Source organism: Plenodomus lingam, assembly GCF_022343315.1.
Source record: "Plenodomus lingam strain CAN1 chromosome Unknown contig_54, whole genome shotgun sequence".
NCBI classification, from domain to species: Eukaryota; Fungi; Ascomycota; class Dothideomycetes; order Pleosporales; family Leptosphaeriaceae; genus Plenodomus; species Plenodomus lingam.
In genome coordinates this window covers 2,016-27,390 of record NW_027093962.1, presented here as the reverse complement: position 1 = coordinate 27,390, position 25,375 = coordinate 2,016, and the positions used below count along the sequence as shown (strand labels likewise).

Below are 25,375 nucleotides of genomic sequence, written 5' to 3'. Positions count from 1 at the left end.
AATAGCCTAGAGGAATTTTCAAGTATAGAAGGCTATAAAGTTATAGAACAGTACCCCTAAAAAATAAAAAGTTATAGAACGCTCTTAAGTTATAGATCACCGCCTAAAAATCTGTATAGATTATCTTAAATCCTTTCTTAATCTTCCTATGCTATATATTAACTGCCTAAGGTACGTACACACACAACCTGTTCTTTTGTATATTTTGCGAGGATTGCTCCTAGCTCTAGCCCTCTCTATCTTGCAATTACTATATAACTTGTTCGCTATAGCCCTCTTCCTTCTATTAACAGTAGCCGTTTAGGCAGCAGTTTTGCAAATAAGGAGGGCATAATATCCCAATTTTAACCAAGCTAGCAACGGGCTTACGCTCAGTAGCTCGTAATAACAAGGCTACTTAACTACTTACACGACCTAGCTAGACAACTAAGTTATCTACAAAGGATTTAATCCTACGCACTGTACAATTACAATACACTAGCTAACAACCCTAACTTTAATAGGGCTGCCAACGCCAATCTGGTAAGGTTCTAGGCCAAAGGCCTATTTGTATCTAACTAGTGTAGGCGGAAATCACCCTATTCTAGCATGGATTCTGACTTAGAGGCGTTCAGCCATAATCTAGCAGATAGTAGCTTCGCGGCAATACCTAGTCAGACAGCTGTAAAAACCAATTATCTAAAACTGCAGTTCCTCTTGTACTAAGCGGTATTACTATTAGGGCAAGGTTATTAGTAGGGTAAAACTAACCTGTCTTACAACAGTCTAAACCCAGCTCACGTTCCCTATTAGTAGGTGAACAATCCAACGCTTACCAAATTCTGCTTTAGTATAATAGGAAGAGCTAACATCAAAGGATCAAAAAGCAACGTCGCTATAAACGCTTAGCTGCCACAAGCCAGTTATCCCTATAGTAACTTTTCTAGCACCTCTAGCCTCAAATTTTAAGGGACTAAAGGATCAATAGGCCACACTTTCATAGTTTGTATTTACACTAAAAATCAAAATTAAGGGGACTTTTACCCTTTTGCTCTACTAGAGATTTCTATTCTCTATAAGTCCCCCTTAGGACACCTGCGTTATAGTTTAATAGATGTGCCGCCCTAGCTAAACTCCCTACCTAACAATATCTTTAACCTAGATTAGCCTACAAAGGACCTTAAACGCTAGAAGTTAGGCAGTAAGGCCTAGCTCTGCTTCATCAAATAAGTAAAAAAACGATAAGGGTAGTAGTATTTCACTAGCGCCAAAGCTCCCACCTATTCTACACCCCCTATGTCTTTTTATAATGTTAAACTAGAGTTAAGCTTAACAGGGTCTTCTTTCCCCGCTAATTTAGCCAAGCCCGTTCCCTTAGCTGTAGTTTCGCTAGATAGTAGATAGGGATAGTAGGAATCTTATTAATCTATTTATACGCGTCACTAATTAGATAACAAGGCATTTGGCTACCTTAAGAGAGTTATAGTTACTCCCGCCGTTTACCCGCGCTTAGTCAAATCTCTTTGCTTTAATATTTAGAGCACTAGGCAGAAATCATATTATGTTAACACCACTTTCTAGCCATCACAATACTATATTTTAATTAGACAGTTAGATTCCCCTTATCTATACTAGTTCTAAGTTGGTTGTTAAACGTACGCCAGACGGCCAAAACCTGCTAAGGGTGTCTGCACCCCAGCGCTGAGAGGCGCCCACCTTGCGGTTAGTGCCCTTCTGCGCTAGAGGCTTCTCCCTAAGGCCTAACATACCTAACCCTTAGAGCCAATCCTTTTCCCAAAGTTATAGATCTATTTTGCTAACTTCCCTTATCTACATTATTCTATTAACTAGAGGCTTTTTACCTTAGAGACCTGCTACGGTTATAAGTACAACCTAGCGTAAAAACTATTTCTTTAAGTAGATTTTTAAGGCTTGTTAGGAGCGCACTAAACGCTGCAAAAGTGCAGCGCTCTTCTAGCCATTAAACCCTAGCTCTAGATAAACCAATTTTAGGGTGACAGACTGTTAAGAAGAAAAGAGAACTCTTCTTAGGGCTCCTGCTAAGGTCTCCGCTCTTAGTTGCGTTGCCGCGGAGAATCTACATCTAGGTGCTAGAATATTAACCAGCTTCCCTTTTAAGGGCGCGGCGCAAGCACTAACATTAAAATAGAATTACCCTATCTCTTAGGATTAACTAACCTGTGTCTAACTGCTATTTACATAGAACCTTTCCCTACTTTAGTCCTTAAAGTTCTTATTTAAGTATTTGCTACTACCACCAAGATCTACACTAGAGGCCGTTCTACCTAGGGTTACCCCTAAGGCTTCGTCACGAGCCTCTACGCCTGCCTACTCGCTAGGGCTTAAATCTTGCCCTAGCAGCGGGGTATAGGTAACACGCTTAAGCGCCATCTATTTTTAGGGCTAGTTTATTTAGCAGGTAAGTTATTACACACTCCTTAGCGGATTCTAACTTCCATAGCCACCGTCCTACTGTCTAGATAAACTAACACCTTTTATAGTGTCTAATAAGCGTGTATTCTAGCACCTTAACCCCGCGTTTAGTTTATCCCGCATCGCTAGTTCTGCTTACTAAAAATAGCCTACTAGTAACAGTACATTTAAGTGTCCACGTTTAATTAAGTAATAAGGACTTCTTATATATTTAAAGTTTAAGAATAGGTAAAGGTTGTTTTAACCCCTAGGCCTCTAATTATTCGCTTTACCTTATAAAACTAAATACGTTACTGCTATCCTAAGGGAAACTTTAGTAGGAACTAGCTACTAGATAGTTTAATTAGTCTTTCGCCCCTATGCCTAAATTTAACGATCAATTTGCACGTTAGAACCGCTGCGAGCCTCTACTAGAGTTTCCTCTAGCTTCACCCTATTTAAGCATAGTTCACTATCTTTTAGGTCCTAATAGCTATGCTCTTACTTAAATCCTTCTAAAGACATTAGGATTAGTTAATAGTGCACCCTAAAAGGGTTCCTACCTCTGTTTACTTTTATTACGCGTCTAGGCTTAACACCCAAACACTCGCATAGATATTAGACTCCTTAGTCTATGTTTTAAGACAGGCCGCTTATAGCCATTACGCTAGCATCCTAGTAGATACGCGGACCTTAGTCTAGGCTAGTTGCATGTCGTCTCCCCTATAAGGCCTCCCTAAAGGGAGGTACGTAATAGAGACCTTTATCTAACTGCCTAAACTAATACTAGCCTGCCTGTAGAAGAGTGCACTAGACAAAAGCCTAGATAAGCAACTATAGGCAAGTCTAGCTGCAAGCGCTTCCCTTTCAACAATTTCACGTGCTATTTAACTCTCTTTCCAAAGTGCTTTTTATCTTTTAATCACTCTACTTATACGCTATTAGTCTCTGGCTAGTATTTAGCTTTAGAAGAAATTTACCTCCTATTTAGAGCTACATTCCTAAATAACTTAACTTGTTAAAGGGGCTTTACACAGCGAAGGCCAGCGACTACGTATAGGATTCTTACCCTCTGTGACGTCCTGTTCCAAGGAACTTGGACTGCTGCTAACGCTAAAGCGCCCTCTATAAATTACAACTTAGACCCTAAAAGAGCTAGATTTTAAATTTAAGCTGTTGCCGCTTCACTCGCCGTTACTAGGGCAATCCCTATTGGTTTCTTTTCCTCCGCTTATTAATATGCTTAAGTTTAGTAGGTATCCCTATCTAATCCAAGGTTAAGAGCTTAAAAAGTATCTTAATAGATGCTAATAACCATAACAAGAGGCGCAAAATGTGCTGCGCTCTAGGCTAATATGCTAGCTACTAATTGTTTTAAGGCGAGTCCTAAGTAGAACAAACACCTAACACTAAGTAGAGCTTAAGGGTACAAATAACGCTTAAACAGGCATACCCTATAGAATACTAAGGGGCGCAATGTGCGTTTAAAGATTCAATAATTCACTAAATTCTGCAATTTACACTACTTATCGCATTTTGCTGCGTTCTTTATTAATGCTAGAACCAAGAGATCTGTTGTTAAAAGTTGTAATTTATTACAGTGTTACTAACGCTAACTGCAATTGCAAGTGGTTTTAGGGGATCTAATTAGTAGGCAAGCTTACTAAGGAAACAAATAGTACGCAAAAAACATGGGCAGAATCAAAGTAGACTACTACTACTAATCAAGGCGGCAGTACTTTAAAAATAGGTAATAATCCTTCTGCAGGTTCACCTACAGAAACCTTGTTACGACTTTTACTTCCTCTAAATAACCAAGTTTAACAAACTTTCTAGCTTAGGGTAGTTATTGCTAACCTCCCTAAGCTAGTCTAAAGGCCTTACTAAGCTATTCAATTAGTAGTAGCGACGGGCGGTGTGTACAAAGGGCAGGGACGTAATTAACGCATGCTAATAACACGCGCTTACTAGGCATTCCTTGTTAAAGAGCAATAATTACAATGCTCTATCCCTAGCACGACAGAGTTTAACAAGATTACCTAGACCTTTTAGTTAAGGTAAAGAACTTGTTAGCTCTGTTAGTGTAGCGCGCGTGCGGCCTAGAACATCTAAGGGCATTACAGACCTGTTATTGCCTTAAACTTCTATTAGCTTAAGCTAATAGTCCCTCTAAGAAGCTAGCGACTAGCTAAAGCTAGCCTAGCTATTTAGCAGGTTAAGGTCTTGTTCGTTATCGCAATTAAGCAGACAAATCACTCTACTAACTAAGAATGGCTATGCACCACCACCTAAAAAATCAAGAAAGAGCTCTTAATCTATTAATCCTTATTTCATCTAGACCTAGTAAGTTTCCCTGTGTTAAGTCAAATTAAGCCGCAGGCTCCACGCCTAGTAGTGCCCTTCCGTTAATTTCTTTAAGTTTCAGCCTTGCGACCATACTCCCCCTAGAACCCAAAAACTTTGATTTCTTGTAAGGTGCCAAGCAAGTTAGAAAAAGAACATCGCCTAATCCCTAGTTAGCATAGTTTACGGTTAAGACTACAACAGTATCTAATTATCTTTAATCCCCTAACTTTTGTTTACTAATTAATAAAAACATCCTTAGCAAATGCTTTCGCAGTAGTTAGTCTTTAATAAATCCAAGAATTTCACCTCTAACAATTAAATACTAATGCCCCTAACTGTCCCTATTAATTATTACGGCGGTCCTAGAAACTAACAAAATAGGACTGCACATCCTATTCTATTATTCTATGCTAACGTATTTGAGCAAAGGCCTGCTTTAAACACTCTAATTTTTTTAAAGTAAAAGTCCTAGTCCCTAACACGCCTAGTAAAGGGCATAAGGTTCTCTAGAAGGAAGGCCTAGCTAGACAAGTACACGCGGTAAGGCGGACCTGCTAGCTAGACCCAAGTTTTAACTACAAGCTTTTTAACTACAACAACTTTAATATACGCTATTAGAGCTAGAATTACCGCAGCTACTAGCACTAGACTTGCCCTCTAATTATTCCTTGTTAAGAGGTTTAAATTATACTTATTCTAATTACAAGACCTAAAAGAGCCCTATATTAGTATTTATTGTCACTACCTCCCTATGTTAGGATTAGGTAATTTGCGCGCCTGCTGCCTTCCTTAGATGTGGTAGCTGTTTCTTAGGCTCCCTCTCTAGAATCAAACCCTAATTCCCTGTTACCCGTTGAAACCATGGTAAGCTAATACCTTACTATTAAAAGTTAATAGGGCAGAAATTTGAATGAACTGTCGCCAGCACAAGGCTATGCGATCTGTAAAGTTATTATAAATCACTAAGAAGCCCTAAAGGGCGTTAGTTTTTTATCTAATAAATACACCCCTTCTAAAGTTAGGGTTTTTAGCATGTATTAGCTCTAGAATTACTATAGTTATCTAAGTAGTAAGGTACTATTAAATAAACGATAACTAATTTAATAAGCTATTCGCAGTTTCACGGTATAATTACTTATACTTAGACATGCATAGCTTAATCTTTAAGACAAGCATATAACTACTAGCAGAATTAACTAGGTAACAATCCTAATACCTAATACGCCGAAGCGCACAAGCACTACCCCTAAAAGGAGGCAGAAAGTACGTAATAAGAAATCGCAGAAGCGATTCTAGCTACTAGCATAACAGCACACAAGGCACTAGTTATAACTAGCAACTAATTTAATTGCCCCTACTAAGTTTCTTAAGGAATGGTCCACAACAAAGCCTAATAGGCGTTTCCGCGTGTTTAAACTCGCTACATACATGCCTTAAGTGGAGAAAACCCACGCTTTGCCACGCTCACTAGGAGTGGATGCTGGGCAGGGCTGTCCCCTAAGATCTATTAAATAGTTTGGTAGTGCTAGCTATCCACAGACCCTAAATTTTGCCCACTGCTAAAACTTTAACAGTAGGACTTTAGGTGCTAACCACAAAACTAGGCGCAACAGCAGGGTTGCTTTAGCATATAGGCCTAGGCCTGCCTAGTTAAGTAGAAGAGTAATCTCTAAGCCCCTAATTACCCACTAATTAGAGCGAATCCAAACCAGGCAGAAATCTAGGAAACAAGGCTAGCTATTATAAAACCAAAACTTTTAAATTTAGTCTAACTGCCGCTAAAACAGGCGCAGAGCGCTAACAATAGGGAGTTGTAGGGAGTATAGACGCGGACACAAGCAAAAATTGCCCCCTTAGTGCCTAATAACGCTAGTTTAACTGCCTAATCTAAGAACTGCGCGCAGCAGATTTAACCTTAGTTAGTTAGTTAGGTATTTGGTATTTAAGAATCTATTTGCCCTCCTTATATATTATAGGAACGGGTTTTGGTTTGATTTTCGCGTTGCGGGGTTAGTGCAGCAGAAAATAGCTTGGAGGTACACTTTTTTGTATATAAAACCGTGTAGACATGCGCAGCCCTATATAAACCATAAACCCGTATTCGCTAGATAAGAGTAACTTGGAATTTTATTAGTAGTAGGTAAATATATAGATAAGGATATCTACTCTAATATCTGTACTCTACTATAACTACTGTATCTATATTAACTATAGATCTATTAGCTTTATCTATATCTACTTAATAGATAAGGCAAGAAATAGAGATAGTATAAAAGAAGAATATAAAGGTATTATTTAATACTAGTAGGTTATAAAAGAAAGTATAGTAGGACTAGCTAGTAGAGAAAAGGTTTTATAAAATATAAGGATATACTTAACAGTAAAGAATAATAGATAATAGTATAATATAATAAGTATTATAAAAAGGATATAATAGCTACTAGTATAGAATAGTCTAAAGTTATAGAAAGGACTAAAGTAATAGAATAAATAAAAGGTATAGAACGCGCTAAAGTTATAGAACACTAACCCTAAAAAATAAAAAGTTATAGAACGCCCTAAAGTTATAGAACGCCCTAAAGTTATAGAACACCCTAAGCTTATAGAAGGCCCTAAAGTTATAGAACGCCCTAAAGTTATAGAACGCTACCCCTAAAAATAAAAAGTTGTAGAACGCCCTAAAGTTATAGAATACTACCTCTAAAAAAGAAAAAGTTATAGAACGCTCTAAAGTTATAGAACACTACCTCTAAAAAAGAAAAAGTTATAGAACGCCCTAAAGTTATAGAACACTACACCTAAAAAATAAAAAGTTGTAGAACGCCCTAAAGTTATAGAACGCCCTAAAGTTATAGAACGCCCTAAAGTTATAGAACACTACCTCTAAAAAAGAAAAAGTTATAGAACACTCTAATATTATAGAACACTACCTCTAAAAAAGAAAAAGTTATAGAACACTCTAATATTATAGAATACTAACCCTAAAAAATAAAAAGTTATAGAACACTCTAATATTATAGAACACTACCTCTAAAAAAGAAAAAGTTATAGAACACTCTAATATTATAGAATACTAACCCTAAAAAATAAAAAGTTATAGAACGCCCTAAAGTTATAGAACGCCCTAAAGTTATAGAACGCCCTAAAGTTATAGAACGCCCTAAAGTTATAGAACACTACCCCTAAAAATAAAAAGTTGTAGAACGCCCTAAAGTTATAGAACGCCCTAAAGTTATAGAACGCCCTAAAGTTATAGAACACTACCCCTAAAAAATAAAAAGTTGTAGAACGCCCTAAAGTTATAGAACGCCCTAAAGTTATAGAACGCCCTAAAGTTATAGAACACTACCCCTAAAAAATAAAAAGTTGTAGAACGCCCTAAAGTTATAGAACGCCCTAAAGTTATAGAACGCCCTAAAGTTATAGAACACTACCCCTAAAAAATAAAAAGTTGTAGAACGCCCTAAAGTTATAGAACGCCCTAAAGTTATAGAACGCCCTAAAGTTATAGAACACTACCCCTAAAAAATAAAAAGTTGTAGAACGCCCTAAAGTTATAGAACGCCCTAAAGTTATAGAACGCCCTAAAGTTATAGAACACTACCCCTAAAAAATAAAAAGTTGTAGAACGCCCTAAAGTTATAGAACGCCCTAAAGTTATAGAACGCCCTAAAGTTATAGAACACTACCCCTAAAAAATAAAAAGTTGTAGAACGCCCTAAAGTTATAGAACGCCCTAAAGTTATAGAACGCCCTAAAGTTATAGAACACTACCCCTAAAAAATAAAAAGTTGTAGAACGCCCTAAAGTTATAGAACGCCCTAAAGTTATAGAACGCCCTAAAGTTATAGAACACTACCCCTAAAAATAAAAAGTTATAGAACGCCCAAAGTTTAGAACGCCCTAAAGTTATAGAACGCCCTAAAGTTATAGAACGCCCTAAAGTTATAGAACACTACCCCTAAAAAATAAAAAGTTGTAGAACGCCCTAAAGTTATAGAACGCCCTAAAGTTATAGAACGCCCTAAAGTTATAGAACACTACCCCTAAAAAATAAAAAGTTGTAGAACGCCCTAAAGTTATAGAACGCCCTAAAGTTATAGAACGCCCTAAAGTTATAGAACACTACCCCTAAAAAATAAAAAGTTGTAGAACGCCCTAAAGTTATAGAACGCCCTAAAGTTATAGAACGCCCTAAAGTTATAGAACACTACCCCTAAAAAATAAAAAGTTGTAGAACGCCCTAAAGTTATAGAACGCCCTAAAGTTATAGAACGCCCTAAAGTTATAGAACACTACCCCTAAAAAATAAAAAGTTGTAGAACGCCCTAAAGTTATAGAACGCCCTAAAGTTATAGAACGCCCTAAAGTTATAGAACACTACCTAAAAAATAAAGTTGTAGAACGCCCTAAAGTTATAGAACTCCCTAAAGTTATAGAACACTACCTCTAAAAAAGAAAAAGTTATAGAACGCCCTAAAGTTATAGAACACTACACCTAAAAAATAAAAAGTTGTAGAACGCCCTAAAGTTATAGAACGCCCTAAAGTTATAGAACACTACCTCTAAAAAAGAAAAAGTTATACAACGCCCTAAAGTTATAGAACACTACACCTAAAAAATAAAAAGTTATAGAACGCCCTAAAGTTATAGAACGCCCTAAGCTTATAGAATAGCCTACAGGATTTTTTTAAATATTAATAGAATACCCTAAAGGTTTAAATAATCTATAGTTATAGAATAGCCTAGAGGAATTTTCAAGTATAGAAGGCTATAAAGTTATAGAACAGTGCCCCTAAAAAATAAAAAGTTATAGAACGCTCTTAAGTTATAGATCACCGCCTAAAAATCTATATAGATTATCTTAAATCCTTTCTTAATCTTCCTATGCTATATATTAACTGCCTAAGGTACGTACACACATAACCTGTTCTTTTGTATATTTTGCGAGGATTGCTCCTAGCTCTAGCCCTCTCTATCTTGCAATTACTATATAACTTGTTCGCTATAGCCCTCTTCCTTCTATTAACAGCAGCTGTTTAGGCAGCAGTTTTGCAAATAAGGAGGGCATAATATCCTAATTTTAACCAAGCTAGCAACGGGCTTACGCTCAGTAGCTTGTAACAACAAGGCTACTTAACTACTTACACGACCTAGCTAGATAACTAAGTCGTCTACAAAGGATTTAATCCTGCGCACTATACAATTACAATACACTAGCTAACAACCCTAACTTTAATAGGGCTGCCAACGCTAATCTAGTAAGGTTCTAGGCTAAAGGCCTATTCGTATCTAACTAGTGCAGGCAGAAATCACCCTATTCTAGCATAGATTCTAACTTAGAGGCGTTTAGCCATAATCTAGCAGATAGTAGCTTCGCGGCAATGCCTAGTTAGACAGCCGCAAAAACTAATTATCTAAAACCGCGGTTCCTCTCGTACTAAGTGGTATTACTATTAGGGCAAGGTTATTAGTAGGGTAAAACTAACCTGTCTTACGACAGTCTAAACCTAGCTTACGTTCCCTATTAGTAGGTGAACAATCTAACGCTTACTAAATTCTGCTTTAGTATAATAGGAAGAGCTAATATTAAAGGATTAAAAAGCAACGTCGCTATAAACGCTTAGCTGCCACAAGCTAGTTATCCCTGTAGTAACTTTTCTAGCACCTCTAGCCTTAAATTTCAAGGGACTAAAGGATCAATAGGCCACACTTTTATAGTTTGTATTCACACTAAAAATTAAAATTAAGGGGACTTTTGCCCTTTTGCTCTACTAGAGATTTCTGTTCTCTATAAGTCCCCCTTAGGACACCTGCGTTATAGTTTAATAGATATGCCGCCCTAGCCAAACTCCCCACCTAACAATGTCTTTAACCTAGATTAGCCCACAAAGGACCTTAAACGCTAGAAGTTAGGCGGTAAGGCCTAGCTCCGCTTTATTAAATAAGTAAAAAAACGATAAGGGTAGTAGTATTTCACTAGCGCTAAAGCTCCTACCTATTCTACACCCCCTATATCTTTTCACAATATCAAACTAGAGTCAAGCTTAACAGGGTCTTCTTTCCCCGCTAATTTAGCTAAGCCCGTTCCCTTAGCTGTAGTTTTGCTAGATAGTAGATAGGGATAGTAGGAATCTCGTTAATCTATTTATGCGCGTTACTAATTAGATAATAAGGCATTTAGCTACCTTAAGAGAGTTATAGTTACTCCTGCCGTTTACCCGCGCTTAGTCAAATCTCTTTACTTTAATATTTAGAGCACTAGGCAGAAATCACATTGCGTTAACACTACTTTCTAGCTATTGCAATGCTATGTTTTAATTAGACAGTTAGATTCCCCTTATCTATACTAGTTCTAAGTTAGTTGTTAAACGTACGCTAGATGGCCAAAACCTGCTAAGGGTGTCTACACCCTAGCGCTAAGAGGCGCCTACCTTGCAGTTAGTGCCCTTCTGCGCTAGAGGCTTCTCCCTAAGGCCCAACGTACCTAACCCTTAGAGCCAATCCTTTTCCTAAAGTTACAGATCTATTTTGCTAACTTCCCTTATCTATATTATTCTATTAACTAAAGGCTTTTTACCTTAGAGACCTGCTGCAGTTATAAGTACAACCTAGCGTAAAAACTATTTCTTTAAGTAGATTTTTAAGGCTTGTTAGGAGCGCACTAAACGCCGCAAAAGTGCAGCGCTCTTCTAGCTATTAAACCCTAGCTCTAGACAAACTAATTTTAGGGTAATAGACTGTTAAGAAGAAAAGAGAACTCTTCTTAGGGCTCCCGCCAAGGTCTCCGCTCTTAGTTGCGTTACCGCGGAGAATCTACATCTAGGTGCTAGAATATTAACTAGCTTCCCTTTTAAGGGCGCGGCGCAAGCACTAATATTAAAACAGAATTACCCTATCTCTTAGGATTAACTAACCCGTGTCTAACTACTATTCACATAGAACCTTTCCCTACTTTAGTCCTTAAAGTTCTTATTTAAGTATTTGCTACTACTACCAAGATCTGCACTAGAGGCCGTTCTACCTAGGGTTACCCCTAAGGCTTCGTCACGAGCCTCTATGCCTGCCTACTTGCTAGGGCTTAAATCTTGCCCTGGCGGCGGGGTATAGGTAACACGCTTAAGCGCCATCTATTTTTAGGGCTAGTTCATTTAGTAGGTAAGTTATTACACACTCCTTAGCAGATTCTAACTTCTATAGCCACCGTCCTGCTATCTAGATAAACTAACACCTTTTGTGGTGTCTAATAAGCGTGCATTCTAGCACCTTAACCCCGCGTTTAGTTTATCCTGTATCGCTAGTTCTGCTTACTAAAAATAGCCTACTAGTAACAGTACATTTAAGTGTCCACGTTTAATTAAGTAATAAGGACTTCTTATATATTTAAAGTTTAAGAATAGGTAAAGGTTGTTTTAACCCCTAGGCCTCTAATTATTTGCTTTACCTTATAAAACTAAATACGTTACTACTATCCTAAGGGAAACTTTAGCAGGAACTAGCTACTAGATAGTTCAATTAGTCTTTCGCCCCTATGCCTAAATTTGACAATTGATTTGCACGTTAGAACCGCTACAAGCCTCTACTAGAGTTTCCTCTAGCTTCACCCTATTTAAGCATAGTTCACCATCTTTTAGGTCCTAATAGCTATACTCTTACTTAAATCCTTCTAAAGACATTAGGATTGGTTAATAGTGCACCCTAAAAGGGTTCCCACCTCTGTTTACTTTTATTACGCGTCTAGGCTTAACACCTAAACACTCGCATAGATATTAGACTCCTTAGTCTATATTTTAAGACGGGCCGCTTACAGCTATTACGCTAGCATCCTAGCAGATACGCAGACCTTAGTCTAGGCTAGTTGCATGTCGTCTCCCCTATAAGGCCTCCCTAAAGGGAGGTACGTAACAGAGACCTTTATCTAACCGCCTAAACTAATGCTAGCCTACCTATAGAAGAGTGCACTAGACAAAAGCCTAGATAAGCAACTACAGGCAAGTCTAGCTGCAAGCGCTTCCCTTTTAACAATTTTACGTGCTATTTAACTCTCTTTCTAAAGTGCTTTTTATCTTTTAATTACTCTACTTGTGCGCTATTAGTCTCTAGCTAGTATTTAGCTTTAGAAGAAATTTACCTCCTATTTAGAGCTGCATTCCTAAACAACTTAACTTGTCAAAGGGGCTTTACACGGCGAAGGCTAGCAACTACGTACGGGATTCTTACCCTCTGTAACGTCCTATTCCAAGGAACTTAGACTACTACCAACGCTAAAGCGCCCTCTGCAAATTATAACTTAGACCCTAAAAGAGCTAGATTTCAAATTTAAGCTGTTGCCGCTTCACTCGCTGTTACTAGGGCAATCCCTATTAGTTTCTTTTCCTCCGCTTATTAATATACTTAAGTTTAGCGGGTATCCCTACCTAATCCAAGGTCAAGAGCTTAAAAAGTGTCTTAATAGATGCTAACAACTATAACAAGAGGCGCAAAATGTGCTGCGCTCTAGGCTAATATGCTAGCTACTAATTGTTTCAAGGCGAGTCCTAAGTAGAATAAACACCTAACACTAAGCAGAGCTTAAGGGTACAAATAACGCTTAAACAGGCATGCCCTATAGAATACTAAGGGGCGCAATGTGCGTTTAAAGATTTAATAATTTACTAAATTCTGCAATTCACACTACTTATCGCATTTCGCTGCGTTCTTTATTAATACTAGAACTAAGAGATCTGTTGTTAAAAGTTGTAATTTATTATAGTGTTACTAACGCTAACTGCAATTACAAGTGGTTTTAGGGGATCTAATTAGTAGGCAAGCCTACTAAGGAAACAAATAGTACGCAAAAAACATAGGCAGAATTAAAGTAGACTGCCACTACTAATTAAGGCGGCAGTGCTTTAAAAATAGGTAATAATCCTTCCGCAGGTTCACCTACAGAAACCTTGTTACAACTTTTACTTCCTCTAAATAACTAAGTTTAACGAACTTTCCAGCTTAGGGTAGTTGTTGCCAACCTCCCTAAGCTAGTCTAAAGGCCTCACTAAGCTATTTAATTAGTAGTAGCGACGGGCAGTGTGTATAAAGGGCAGGGACGTAATTAACGCATGCTAATAACACGCGCTTACTAGGTATTCCTTGTTAAAGAGCAATAATTGCAATACTCTATCCCTAGCACGACAGAGTTTAACAAGATTACCTAGACCTTTTAGTTAAGGTAAAGAACTTGTTAGCTCTATTAGTGTAGCGCGCGTGCAGCCTAGAACATCTAAGGGCATTATAGACCTGTTATTGCCTTAAACTTCCATTAGCTTAAGCTAATAGTCCCTCTAAGAAGCTAGCAACTAGCTAAAGCTAGCCTAGCTATTTAGCAGGTTAAGGTCTCGTTTGTTATCGCAATTAAGCAGACAAATTACTCTACTAACTAAGAACGGCTATGCACCACTACCTAAAAAATTAAGAAAGAGCTCTTAATCTGTTAATCCTTATTTTATCTAGACCTAGTAAGTTTCCCTATATTAAGTCAAATTAAGCCGCAGGCTCTACGCCTAGTAGTGCCCTTCTGTTAATTTCTTTAAGTTTTAGCCTTGCGACCATACTCCCCCTAGAACCTAAAAACTTTGATTTCTCGTAAGGTGCTAAGCGAGTTAGAAAAAGAACATCGCCTAATCCCTAGTTAGCATAGTTTATAGTTAAGACTATAATAGTATCTAATTATCTTTGATCCCCTAACTTTCGTTTACTAATTAATAAAAACATCCTTAGCAAATGCTTTCGCAGTAGTTAGTCTTCAATAAATCTAAGAATTTCACCTCTAATAATTAAATACTAATACCCCTAACTATCCCTATTAATTATTACAGCAGTCCTAGAAACTAACAAAATAGGACTGTACGTTCTATTCTATTATTCTATGCTAACGTATTTAAGTAAAGGCCTGCTTTAAACACTCTAATTTTTTTAAAGTAAAAGTCCTAGTCCCTAATACGCCTAGTAAAGGGCATAAGGTTCTCTAGAAGGAAGGCCTGGCCGGACAAGTACACGCGGTAAGGCAGACCTGCTAGCTAGACCTAAGTTTTAACTACAAGCTTTTTAACTGCAACAACTTTAATATACGCTATTAGAGCTAGAATTACCGCAGCTACTAGCACTAGACTTGCCCTCTAATTGTTCCTTATTAAGAGGTTTAAATTATACTTATTCTAATTACAAGACCTAAAAGAGCCCTATATTAGTATTTATTATCACTACCTCCCTGTGTTAGGATTAGGTAATTTGCGCACCTGCTGCCTTCCTTGGATGTGGTAGCCATTTCTTAGGCTCCCTCTCTAGAATTAAACCCTAATTCCCCGTTACCTATTAAAACTATGGTAAGCCAATACCTTACTATTAAAAGTTAATAGGGCAGAAATTTGAATAAACCGTCGCTGGCGCAAGGCTATGCAATCTGTAAAGTTATTATAAATCACTAAGAAGCCCTAAAGGGCGTTAGTTTTTTATCTAATAAATACACCCCTTCTAAAGTTAGGGTTTTTAGCATGTATTAGCTCTAGAATTACTATAGTTATCTAAGTAGTAAGGTACTATCAAATAAACGATAACTAATTTAATAAGCTATTCGCAGTTTCACGGTATAATTGCTTATACTTAGACATGCATGGCTTAATCTTTAAGATAAGTATATAACTACTAGCAGAATTAACTAGGTAACAATCCTAATACCTAATACGCTGAAGCGCACAAGCACTACCCCTAAAAGGAGGCAGAAAGTACGTGATAAGAAATCGCAGAAGCAATTCTAGCTACTAGCATAATAGCACACAAGGCACTAGTTACAACTAGCAACTAATTTAATTGCCCCTACTAAGTTTCTTAAGGAATAGTCCGCAACAAAGCCTAACAGGCGTTTCTGCGTGTTTAAACTCGCCACATACATGCCTTAAGTGGAGAAAACCTACGCTTTGCCACGCTTACTAGGAGCGGATGCTAGGCAGGGCTGTCCCCTAAGATCTGTTAAATAGTTTAGCAGTGCCAGCCATCCACAGACCCTAAATTTTGCCTACTGCTAAAACTTTAACAGTAGGACTTTAGGTGCTAACCACAAAACTAGGCGCAACAGCAGGGTTGCTTCAGTATATAGGCCTAGGCCTGCCTAGTTAAGTAGAAGAGCAATCTCTAAGCCCCTGATTACCCACCAATTAGAGCAAATCCAAACCAGGCAGAAATCTAGGAAACAAGGCTAGCCATTATGAAACCAAAACTTTCAAATTTAGTCTAACTGCCACTAAAACAGGCGCAGAGCGCTAACAACAGGGAGTTGTGGGGAGTATAGACGCGGACACGAGCAAAAATTGCCCCCTTAGTGCCTAACAACGCCAGTTTAACTGCCTGATCCAAGAACTGCGCGCAGCAGATTTAACCTTAGTTAGTTAGTTAGGCATTTGGTATTTAAGAATCCATTTGCCCTCCTTATATATTATAGGAACGGGTTTTGGTTTAATTTTCGCGTTGCGGGGTTAGTGCAGTGGAAAACAGCTTAGAGGTACACTTTTTTATATGTAAAACCGTGTAGACATGCGTAGCCCTATACAAACCATAAACCTGTATTCGCTAGATAAGAGTAACTTGGAATTTTATTAGTAGTAGGTAAATATATAGATAAGGATATCTACTCTAATATCTGTACTCTACTATAACTACTGTATCTATATTAACTATAGATCTATTAGCTCTATCTATATCTACTTAATAGATAAGGCAAGAAATAGAGATAGTATAAAAGAAGAATATAAAGGTATTATTTAATACTAGTAGGTTATAAAAGAAAGTATAGTAGGACTAGCTAGTAGAGAAAAGGTTTTATAAAATATAAGGATATACTTAATAGTAAAGAATAATAGATAATAGTATGATATAATAAGTATTATAAAAAGGATATAATAGCTACTAGTATAGAATAGTCTAAAGTTATAGAAAGGACTAAAGTAATAGAATAAATAAAAGGTATAGAACGCGCTAAAGTTATAGAACACTAACCCTAAAAAATAAAAAGTTATAGAACGCCCTAAAGTTATAGAACGCCCTAAAGTTATAGAACACCCTAAGCTTATAGAAGGCCCTAAAGTTATAGAACGCCCTAAAGTTATAGAACGCTACCCCTAAAAATAAAAAGTTGTAGAACGCCCTAAAGTTATAGAACACTACCTCTAAAAAAGAAAAAGTTATAGAACGCTCTAAAGTTATAGAACACTACCTCTAAAAAAGAAAAAGTTATAGAACGCCCTAAAGTTATAGAACACTACACCTAAAAAATAAAAAGTTGTAGAACGCCCTAAAGTTATAGAACGCCCTAAAGTTATAGAACGCCCTAAAGTTATAGAACACTACCTCTAAAAAAGAAAAAGTTATAGAACACTCTAATATTATAGAACACTACCTCTAAAAAAGAAAAAGTTATAGAACACTCTAATATTATAGAATACTAACCCTAAAAAATAAAAAGTTATAGAACACTCTAATATTATAGAACACTACCTCTAAAAAAGAAAAAGTTATAGAACACTCTAATATTATAGAATACTAACCCTAAAAATAAAAAGTTATAGAACGCCCTAAAGTTATAGAACGCCCTAAAGTTATAGAACGCCCTAAAGTTATAGAACGCCCTAAAGTTATAGAACACTACCCCTAAAAAATAAAAAGTTGTAGAACGCCCTAAAGTTATAGAACGCCCTAAAGTTATAGAACGCCCTAAAGTTATAGAACACTACCCCTAAAAAATAAAAAGTTGTAGAACGCCCTAAAGTTATAGAACGCCCTAAAGTTATAGAACGCCCTAAAGTTATAGAACACTACCCTAAAAAATAAAAAGTTGTAGAACGCCCTAAAGTTATAGAACGCCCTAAAGTTATAGAACGCCCTAAAGTTATAGAACACTACCCCTAAAAAATAAAAAGTTGTAGAACGCCCTAAAGTTATAGAACGCCCTAAAGTTATAGAACGCCCTAAAGTTATAGAACGCCCTAAAGTTATAGAACACTACCCTAAAAAATAAAAAGTTGTAGAACGCCCTAAAGTTATAGAACGCCCTAAAGTTATAGAACGCCCTAAAGTTATAGAACACTACCCCTAAAAAATAAAAAGTTGTAGAACGCCCTAAAGTTATAGAACGCCCTAAAGTTATAGAACGCCCTAAAGTTATAGAACACTACCCCTAAAAAATAAAAAGTTGTAGAACGCCCTAAAGTTATAGAACGCCCTAAAGTTATAGAACGCCCTAAAGTTATAGAACACTACCCCTAAAAAATAAAAAGTTGTAGAACGCCCTAAAGTTATAGAACGCCCTAAAGTTATAGAACGCCCTAAAGTTATAGAACACTACCCCTAAAAATAAAAAGTTGTAGAACGCCCTAAAGTTATAGAACACTACCCCTAAAAAATAAAAAGTTGTAGAACGCCCTAAAGTTATAGAACGCCCTAAAGTTATAGAACGCCCTAAAGTTATAGAACACTACCCCTAAAAAATAAAAAGTTGTAGAACGCCCTAAAGTTATAGAACGCCCTAAAGTTATAGAACGCCCTAAAGTTATAGAACACTACCCCTAAAAAATAAAAAGTTGTAGAACGCCCTAAAGTTATAGAACGCCCTAAAGTTATAGAACGCCCTAAAGTTATAGAACACTACCCCTAAAAATAAAAAGTTGTAGAACGCCCTAAAGTTATAGAACGCCCTAAAGTTATAGAACGCCCTAAAGTTATAGAACACTACCCCTAAAAAATAAAAAGTTGTAGAACGCCCTAAAGTTATAGAACGCCCTAAAGTTATAGAACGCCCTAAAGTTATAGAACACCCTAAAGTTATAGAACGCCCTAAAGTTATAGAACGCCCTAAAGTTATAGAACACTACCCCTAAAAAATAAAAAGTTGTAGAACGCCCTAAAGTTATAGAACGCCCTAAAGTTATAGAACGCCCTAAAGTTATAGAACACTACCCCTAAAAAATAAAAAGTTGTAGAACGCCCTAAAGTTATAGAACGCCCTAAAGTTATAGAACGCCCTAAAGTTATAGAACACTACCCCTAAAAAATAAAAAGTTGTAGAACGCCCTAAAGTTATAGAACTCCCTAAAGTTATAGAACACTACCTCTAAAAAAGAAAAAGTTATAGAACGCCCTAAAGTTATAGAACACTACACCTAAAAAATAAAAAGTTGTAGAACGCCCTAAAGTTATAGAACGCCCTAAAGTTATAGAACACTACCTCTAAAAAAGAAAAAGTTATACAACGCCCTAAAGTTATAGAACACTACACCTAAAAAATAAAAAGTTATAGAACGCCCTAAAGTTATAGAACGCCCTAAGCTTATAGAATAGCCTACAGGATTTTTTTAAATATTAATAGAATACCCTAAAGGTTTAAATAATCTATAGTTATAGAATAGCCTAGAGGAATTTTCAAGTATAGAAGGCTATAAAGTTATAGAACAGTACCCCTAAAAAATAAAAAGTTATAGAACGCTCTTAAGTTATAGATCACCGCCTAAAAATCTGTATAGATTATCTTAAATCCTTTCTTAATCTTCCTATGCTATATATTAACTGCCTAAGGTACGTACACACATAACCTGTTCTTTTGTATATTTTGCGAGGATTGCTCCTAGCTCTAGCCCTCTCTATCTTGCAATTACTATATAACTTGTTTGCTATGGCCCTCTTCCTTCTATTAATAGTAGCTATTTAGGCAGCAGTTTTGCAAATAAGGAGGGCATAATATCCTAATTTTAACTAAGCTAGCAACGGGCTTACGCTTAGTAGCTCGTAATAACAAGGCTACTTAACTACTTACACGACCTAGCTAGACAACTAAGTTATCTACAAAGGATTTAATCCTGCGCACTATACAATTGCAATACACTAGCTAACAACCCTAACTTTAATAGGGCTGCTAACGCTAATCTAGTAAGGTTCTAGGCCAAAGGCCTATTTGTATCTAACTAGTGCAGGCGGAAATTACCCTATTCTAGCATAGATTCTAACTTAGAGGCGTTTAGCTATAATCTAGTAGATAGTAGCTTCGCGGCAATGCCTAGTTAGACAGCCGCAAAAACTAATTATCTAAAACTGCGGTTCCTCTCGTACTAAGCGGTATTACTATTAGGGCAAGGTTATTAGTAGGGTAAAACTAACCTATCTTACAACGGTCTAAACCTAGCTTACGTTCCCTATTAGTAGGTGAATAATCTAACGCTTACTAAATTCTGCTTTAGTATAATAGGAAGAGCCAATATTAAAGGATTAAAAAGCAACGTCGCTATAAACGCTTAGCTGCCACAAGCTAGTTATCCCTGTGGTAACTTTTCTAGCACCTCTAGCCTTAAATTTTAAGGGACTAAAGGATTAATAGGCCACACTTTCATGGTTTGTATTCACACTAAAAATTAAAATCAAGGGGACTTTTGCCCTTTTGCTCTACTAGAGATTTCTGTTCTCTATAAGTCCCCCTTAGGACACCTGCGTTATAGTTTAATAGATGTGCCGCCCTAGCTAAACTCCCTACCTAACAATGTCTTTAACCTAGATTAGCCCACGAAGGACCTTAAACGCTAGAAGTTAGGCAGTAAGGCCTAGCTCTGCTTTATTAAATAAGTAAAAAAACGATAAGGGTAGTAGTATTTTACTAGCGCTAAAGCTCCTACCTATTCTACACCCCCTATATCTTTTTATAATGTTAAACTAGAGTTAAGCTTAACAGGGTCTTCTTTCCCCGCTAATTTGGCTAAGCCCGTTCCCTTAGCTGTGGTTTCGCTAGATAGTAGATAGGGATAGTAGGAATCTCGTTAATCTATTTATGCGCGTCACTAATTAGATAATAAGGTATTTAGCTACCTTAAGAGAGTTATAGTTACTCCCGCCGTTTACCCGCGCTTAGTTAAATCTCTTTGCTTTGATATTTAGAGCACTAGGTAGAAATTACATTACGTTAACACTACTTTCTAGCTATTACAATGCTATGTTTTAATTAGATAGTTAGATTCCCCTTATCTATACTAGTTCTAAGTTAGTTGTTAAACGTACGCTAGACAGCTAAAACCTGCTAAGGGTGTCTGCACCCTAGCGCTAAGAGGCGCCTACCTTGCGGTTAGTGCCCTTCTGCGCTAGAGGCTTCTCCCTAAGGCCTAACGTACCTAACCCTTAGAGCTAATCCTTTTCCTAAAGTTACAGATCTATTTTGCTAACTTCCCTTATCTACATTGTTCTATTAACTAGAGGCTTTTTACCTTAGAGACCTGCTGCGGTTATAAGTACGACCTAGCGTAAAAACTATTTCTTTAAGTAGATTTTTAAGGCTTGTTAGGAGCGCACTAAACGCCGCAAAAGTGCAGCGCTCTTCTAGCTATTAAACCCTAGCTCTAGACAAACCAATTTTAGGGTAATAGACCGTTAAGAAGAAAAGAGAACTCTTCTTAGGGCTCCTGCTAAGGTCTCTGCTCTTAGTTGCGTTGCCGCAGAGAATCTACATCTAGGTGCTAGAATATTAACTAGCTTCCCTTTTAAGGGCGCAGCGCAAGCACTAATATTAAAATAGAATTACCCTATCTCTTAGGATTAACTAACCTGTGTCTAACTGCTGTTTACACAGAACCTTTCCCTACTTTAGTCCTTAAAGTTCTTATTTAAGTATTTGCTACTACTACCAAGATCTGCACTAGAGGCCGTTCTACCTAGGGTTACCCCTAAGGCTTCGTCACGAGCCTCTACGCCTGCCTACTCGCTAGGGCTTAAATCTTGCCCTAGCGGCGGGGTATAGGTAACACGCTTAAGCGCCATCTATTTTTAGGGCTAGTTTATTTAGCAGGTGAGTTGTTACACACTCCTTAGCGGATTCTAACTTCTATAGCTACTATCCTGCTGTCTAGATAAACTAACACCTTTTGTAGTGTCTAATAAGCGTGCATTCTAGCACCTTAACCCCGCGTTTGGTTTATCCTGTATCGCTAGTTCTGCTTACTAAAAATAGCCTACTAGTAACAGTACATTTAAGTGTCCACGTTTAATTAAGTAACAAGGACTTCTTACATATTTAAAGTTTAAGAATAGGTAAAGGTTATTTTAACCCCTAGGCCTCTAATTATTCGCTTTACCTTATAAAACTAAATACGTTACTACTATCCTAAGGGAAACTTTGGCAGGAACTAGCTACTAGATAGTTTAATTAGTCTTTCGCCCCTATACCTAAATTTAACGATTAATTTGCACGTTAGAACCGCTGCGAGCCTCTACTAGAGTTTCCTCTAGCTTTACCCTATTTAAGCATAGTTTACTATCTTTTAGGTCCTAACAGCTATGCTCTTACTTAAATCCTTCTAAAGATATTAGGATTAGTTAATAGTGCACCCTAAAAGGGTTCCTACCTCTATTCACTTTTATTACGCGTCTAGGCTTAACACCTAAACACTCGCATAGATGTTAGACTCCTTAGTCTATGTTTTAAGACGGGCCGCTTATAGCTATTACGCTAGCATCCTAGCAGATGCGCGGACCTTAGTCTAGGCTAGTTGCATGTCGTCTCCCCTATAAGGCCTCCCTAAAGGGAGGTACGTAACAGAGACCTTTATCTAACCGCCTAAACTAATACTAGCCTGCCTATAGAAGAGTGCACTAGACAAAAGCCTAGATAAGCAACTACAGGCAAGTCTAGCTGCAAGCGCTTCCCTTTTAACAATTTTACGTGCTATTTAACTCTCTTTCTAAAGTGCTTTTTATCTTTTAATTACTCTACTTGTGCGCTATTAGTCTCTAGCTAGTATTTAGCTTTAGAAGAAATTTACCTCCTATTTAGAGCTGCATTCCTAAACAACTTAACTTGTTAAAGGGGCTTTACACGGCGAAGGCTAGCAACTACGTATGGGATTCTTACCCTCTGTAACGTCCTGTTCTAAGGAACTTAGACTACTGCTAACGCTAAAGCGCCCTCTGCAAATTACAACTTAGACCCTAAAAGAGCTAGATTTTAAATTTAAGCTGTTGCCGCTTCACTCGCCGTTACTAGGGCAATCCCTATTAGTTTCTTTTCCTCTGCTTATTAATATGCTTAAGTTTAGCGGGTATCCCTACCTAATCTAAGGTTAAGAGCTTAAAAAGTGTCTTAATGGATGCTAACAACTATAACAAGAGGCGCAAAATGTGCTGCGCTCTAGGCTAATATGCTAGCTGCTAATTGTTTCAAGGCGAGTCCTAAGTAGAACAAACACCTAACACTAAGCAGAGCTTAAGGGTACAAATAACGCTTAAACAGGCATGCCCTATAGAATACTAAGGGGCGCAATGTGCGTTTAAAGATTTGATGATTTACTAAATTCTGTAATTCACACTACTTATCGCATTTCGCTGCGTTCTTTATTAATACTAGAACTAAGAGATCTGTTGTTAAAAGTTGTAATTTATTATAGTGTTACTAACGCTAACTATAATTATAAGTGGTTTTAGGGGATCTAATTAGTAGGCAAGCCTACTAAGGAAACAAATAGTACGCAAAAAACATAGGCAGAATTAAAGTAGACTGCCGCTACTAATTAAGGCGGCAGTGCTTTAAAAATAGGTAATAATCCTTCCGCAGGTTCACCTACAGAAACCTTGTTACGACTTTTACTTCCTCTAAATAACCAAGTTTAACAAACTTTCTAGCTTAGGGTAGTTGTTGCTAACCTCCCTAAGCTAGTCCAAAGGCCTTACTAAGCCATTTAATTAGTAGTAGCGACGGGCGGTGTGTACAAAGGGCAGGGACGTAATTAACGCATGCTAATAACACGCGCTTACTAGGCATTCCTTATTAAAGAGCAATAATTGCAATGCTCTATCCCTAGCACGACAGAGTTTAACAAGATTACCTAGACCTTTTAGTTAAGGTAAAGAACTTGTTAGCTCTGTTAGTGTAGCGCGCGTGCGGCCTAGAATATCTAAGGGCATTATAGACCTGTTATTGCCTTAAACTTCTATTAGCTTAAGCTAATAGTCCCTCTAAGAAGCCGGCGACTAGCCAAAGCTAGCCTAGCTATTTAGCAGGTTAAGGTCTTGTTTGTTATCGCAATTAAGCAGACAAATCACTCTACTAACTAAGAACGGCTATGCACCACCACCTAAAAAATCAAGAAAGAGCTCTTAATCTGTTAATCCTTATTTTATCTAGACCTAGTAAGTTTCCCCGTGTTAAGTTAAATTAAGCCGCAGGCTCTACGCCTAGTAGTGCCCTTCTGTTAATTTCTTTAAGTTTTAGCCTTGCGACCATACTCCCCCTAGAACCCAAAAACTTTGATTTCTCGTAAGGTGCTAAGCGAGTTAGAAAAAGAACATCGCCTGATCCCTAGTTAGCATAGTTTACGGTTAAGACTACGACAGTATCTAATTGTCTTTAATCCCCTAACTTTTGTTTACTAATTAATAAAAACATCCTTAGCAAATGCTTTCGCAGTAGTTAGTCTTTAATAAATCCAAGAATTTTACCTCTAACAATTAAATACTAATGCCCCTGACTGTCCCTATTAATTATTACAGCAGTCCTAGAAACTAACAAAATAGGACCGCACGTCCTATTCTATTATTCTATGCTAACGTATTTAAGCAAAGGCCTACTTTAAACACTCTAATTTTTTCAAAGTAAAAGTCCTAGTCCCTAACACGCCTAGTAAAGGGCATAAGGTTCTCTAGAAGGAAGGCCCGGCCGGACAAGTACACGCGGTGAGGCGGACCTGCTAGCTAGACCTAAGTTTTAACTACGAGCTTTTTAACTGCAACAACTTTAATATACGCTATTAGAGCTAGAATTACCACGGCTGCTAGCACTAGACTTGCCCTCTAATTGTTCCTTGTTAAGAGGTTTAAATTGTACTTATTCTAATTACAAGACCTAAAAGAGCCCTGTATTAGTATTTATTGTCACTACCTCCCTGTATTAGGATTAGGTAATTTGCGCGCCTGCTGCCTTCCTTAGATGTGGTAGCCGTTTCTTAGGCTCCCTCTCTAGAATTAAACCCTAATTCCCTGTTACCCGTTGAAACCATAGTAAGCTAATACCTTACTATTAAAAGTTAATAGGGCAGAAATTTGAATAAACCGTCGCTAGCGCAAGGCTATGCGATCCGTAAAGTTATTATAAATTACTAAGAAGCCCTAAAGGGCGTTGGTTTTTTATCTAATAAATACACCCCTTCTAAAGTTAGGGTTTTTAGCATGTATTAGCTCTAGAATTACCACAGTTATCTAAGTAGTAAGGTACTATCAAATAAACGATAACTAATTTAATAAGCTATTTGCAGTTTTACGGTATAATTGCTTATACTTAGACATGCATAGCTTAATCTTTAAGACAAGCATATAACTACTAGCAGAATTAACTAGGTAACAATCCTAATGCCTAATACGCCGAAGCGCACAAGCACTACCCCTAAAAGGAGGCAGAAAGTACGTGATAAGAAATCGCAGAAGTAATTCTAGCTACTAGTATAATAGCACACAAGGCACTAGTTACAACTAGCAACTAATTTAATTGCCCCTACTAAGTTTCTTAAGGAATAGTCCGCAACAAAGCCTAATAGGCGTTTCTGCGTGTTTAAACTCGCCACATACATGC

The 25,375-nt window shown here is 37.4% G+C and overlaps 5 non-coding genes across 5 annotated transcripts; all 5 read right to left on the bottom strand.

The window, feature by feature from the left end:
• Nucleotides 1–4,163: 4,163 nt before the first annotated feature.
• IAQ61_009282 lies at nucleotides 4,164–5,960 on the bottom strand. The gene has a single exon (XR_010715579.1). It is a non-coding gene; the product is annotated as an 18S ribosomal RNA (ribosomal RNA).
• A 525-nt stretch (nucleotides 5,961–6,485) lies between these two features.
• IAQ61_009281 lies at nucleotides 6,486–13,495 on the bottom strand. Its single transcript, XR_010715578.1, has one exon. It is a non-coding gene; the product is annotated as a 28S ribosomal RNA (ribosomal RNA).
• Nucleotides 13,496–13,660: 165 nt separating this feature from the next.
• On the bottom strand, nucleotides 13,661–15,457 carry IAQ61_009280. Its single transcript, XR_010715577.1, has one exon. It is a non-coding gene; the product is annotated as an 18S ribosomal RNA (ribosomal RNA).
• Nucleotides 15,458–16,337: 880 nt separating this feature from the next.
• Nucleotides 16,338–23,183, bottom strand: IAQ61_009279. Its single transcript, XR_010715576.1, has one exon. It is a non-coding gene; the product is annotated as a 28S ribosomal RNA (ribosomal RNA).
• Nucleotides 23,184–23,348: 165 nt separating this feature from the next.
• On the bottom strand, nucleotides 23,349–25,145 carry IAQ61_009278. Its single transcript, XR_010715575.1, has one exon. It is a non-coding gene; the product is annotated as an 18S ribosomal RNA (ribosomal RNA).
• Nucleotides 25,146–25,375: the final 230 nt, after the last annotated feature.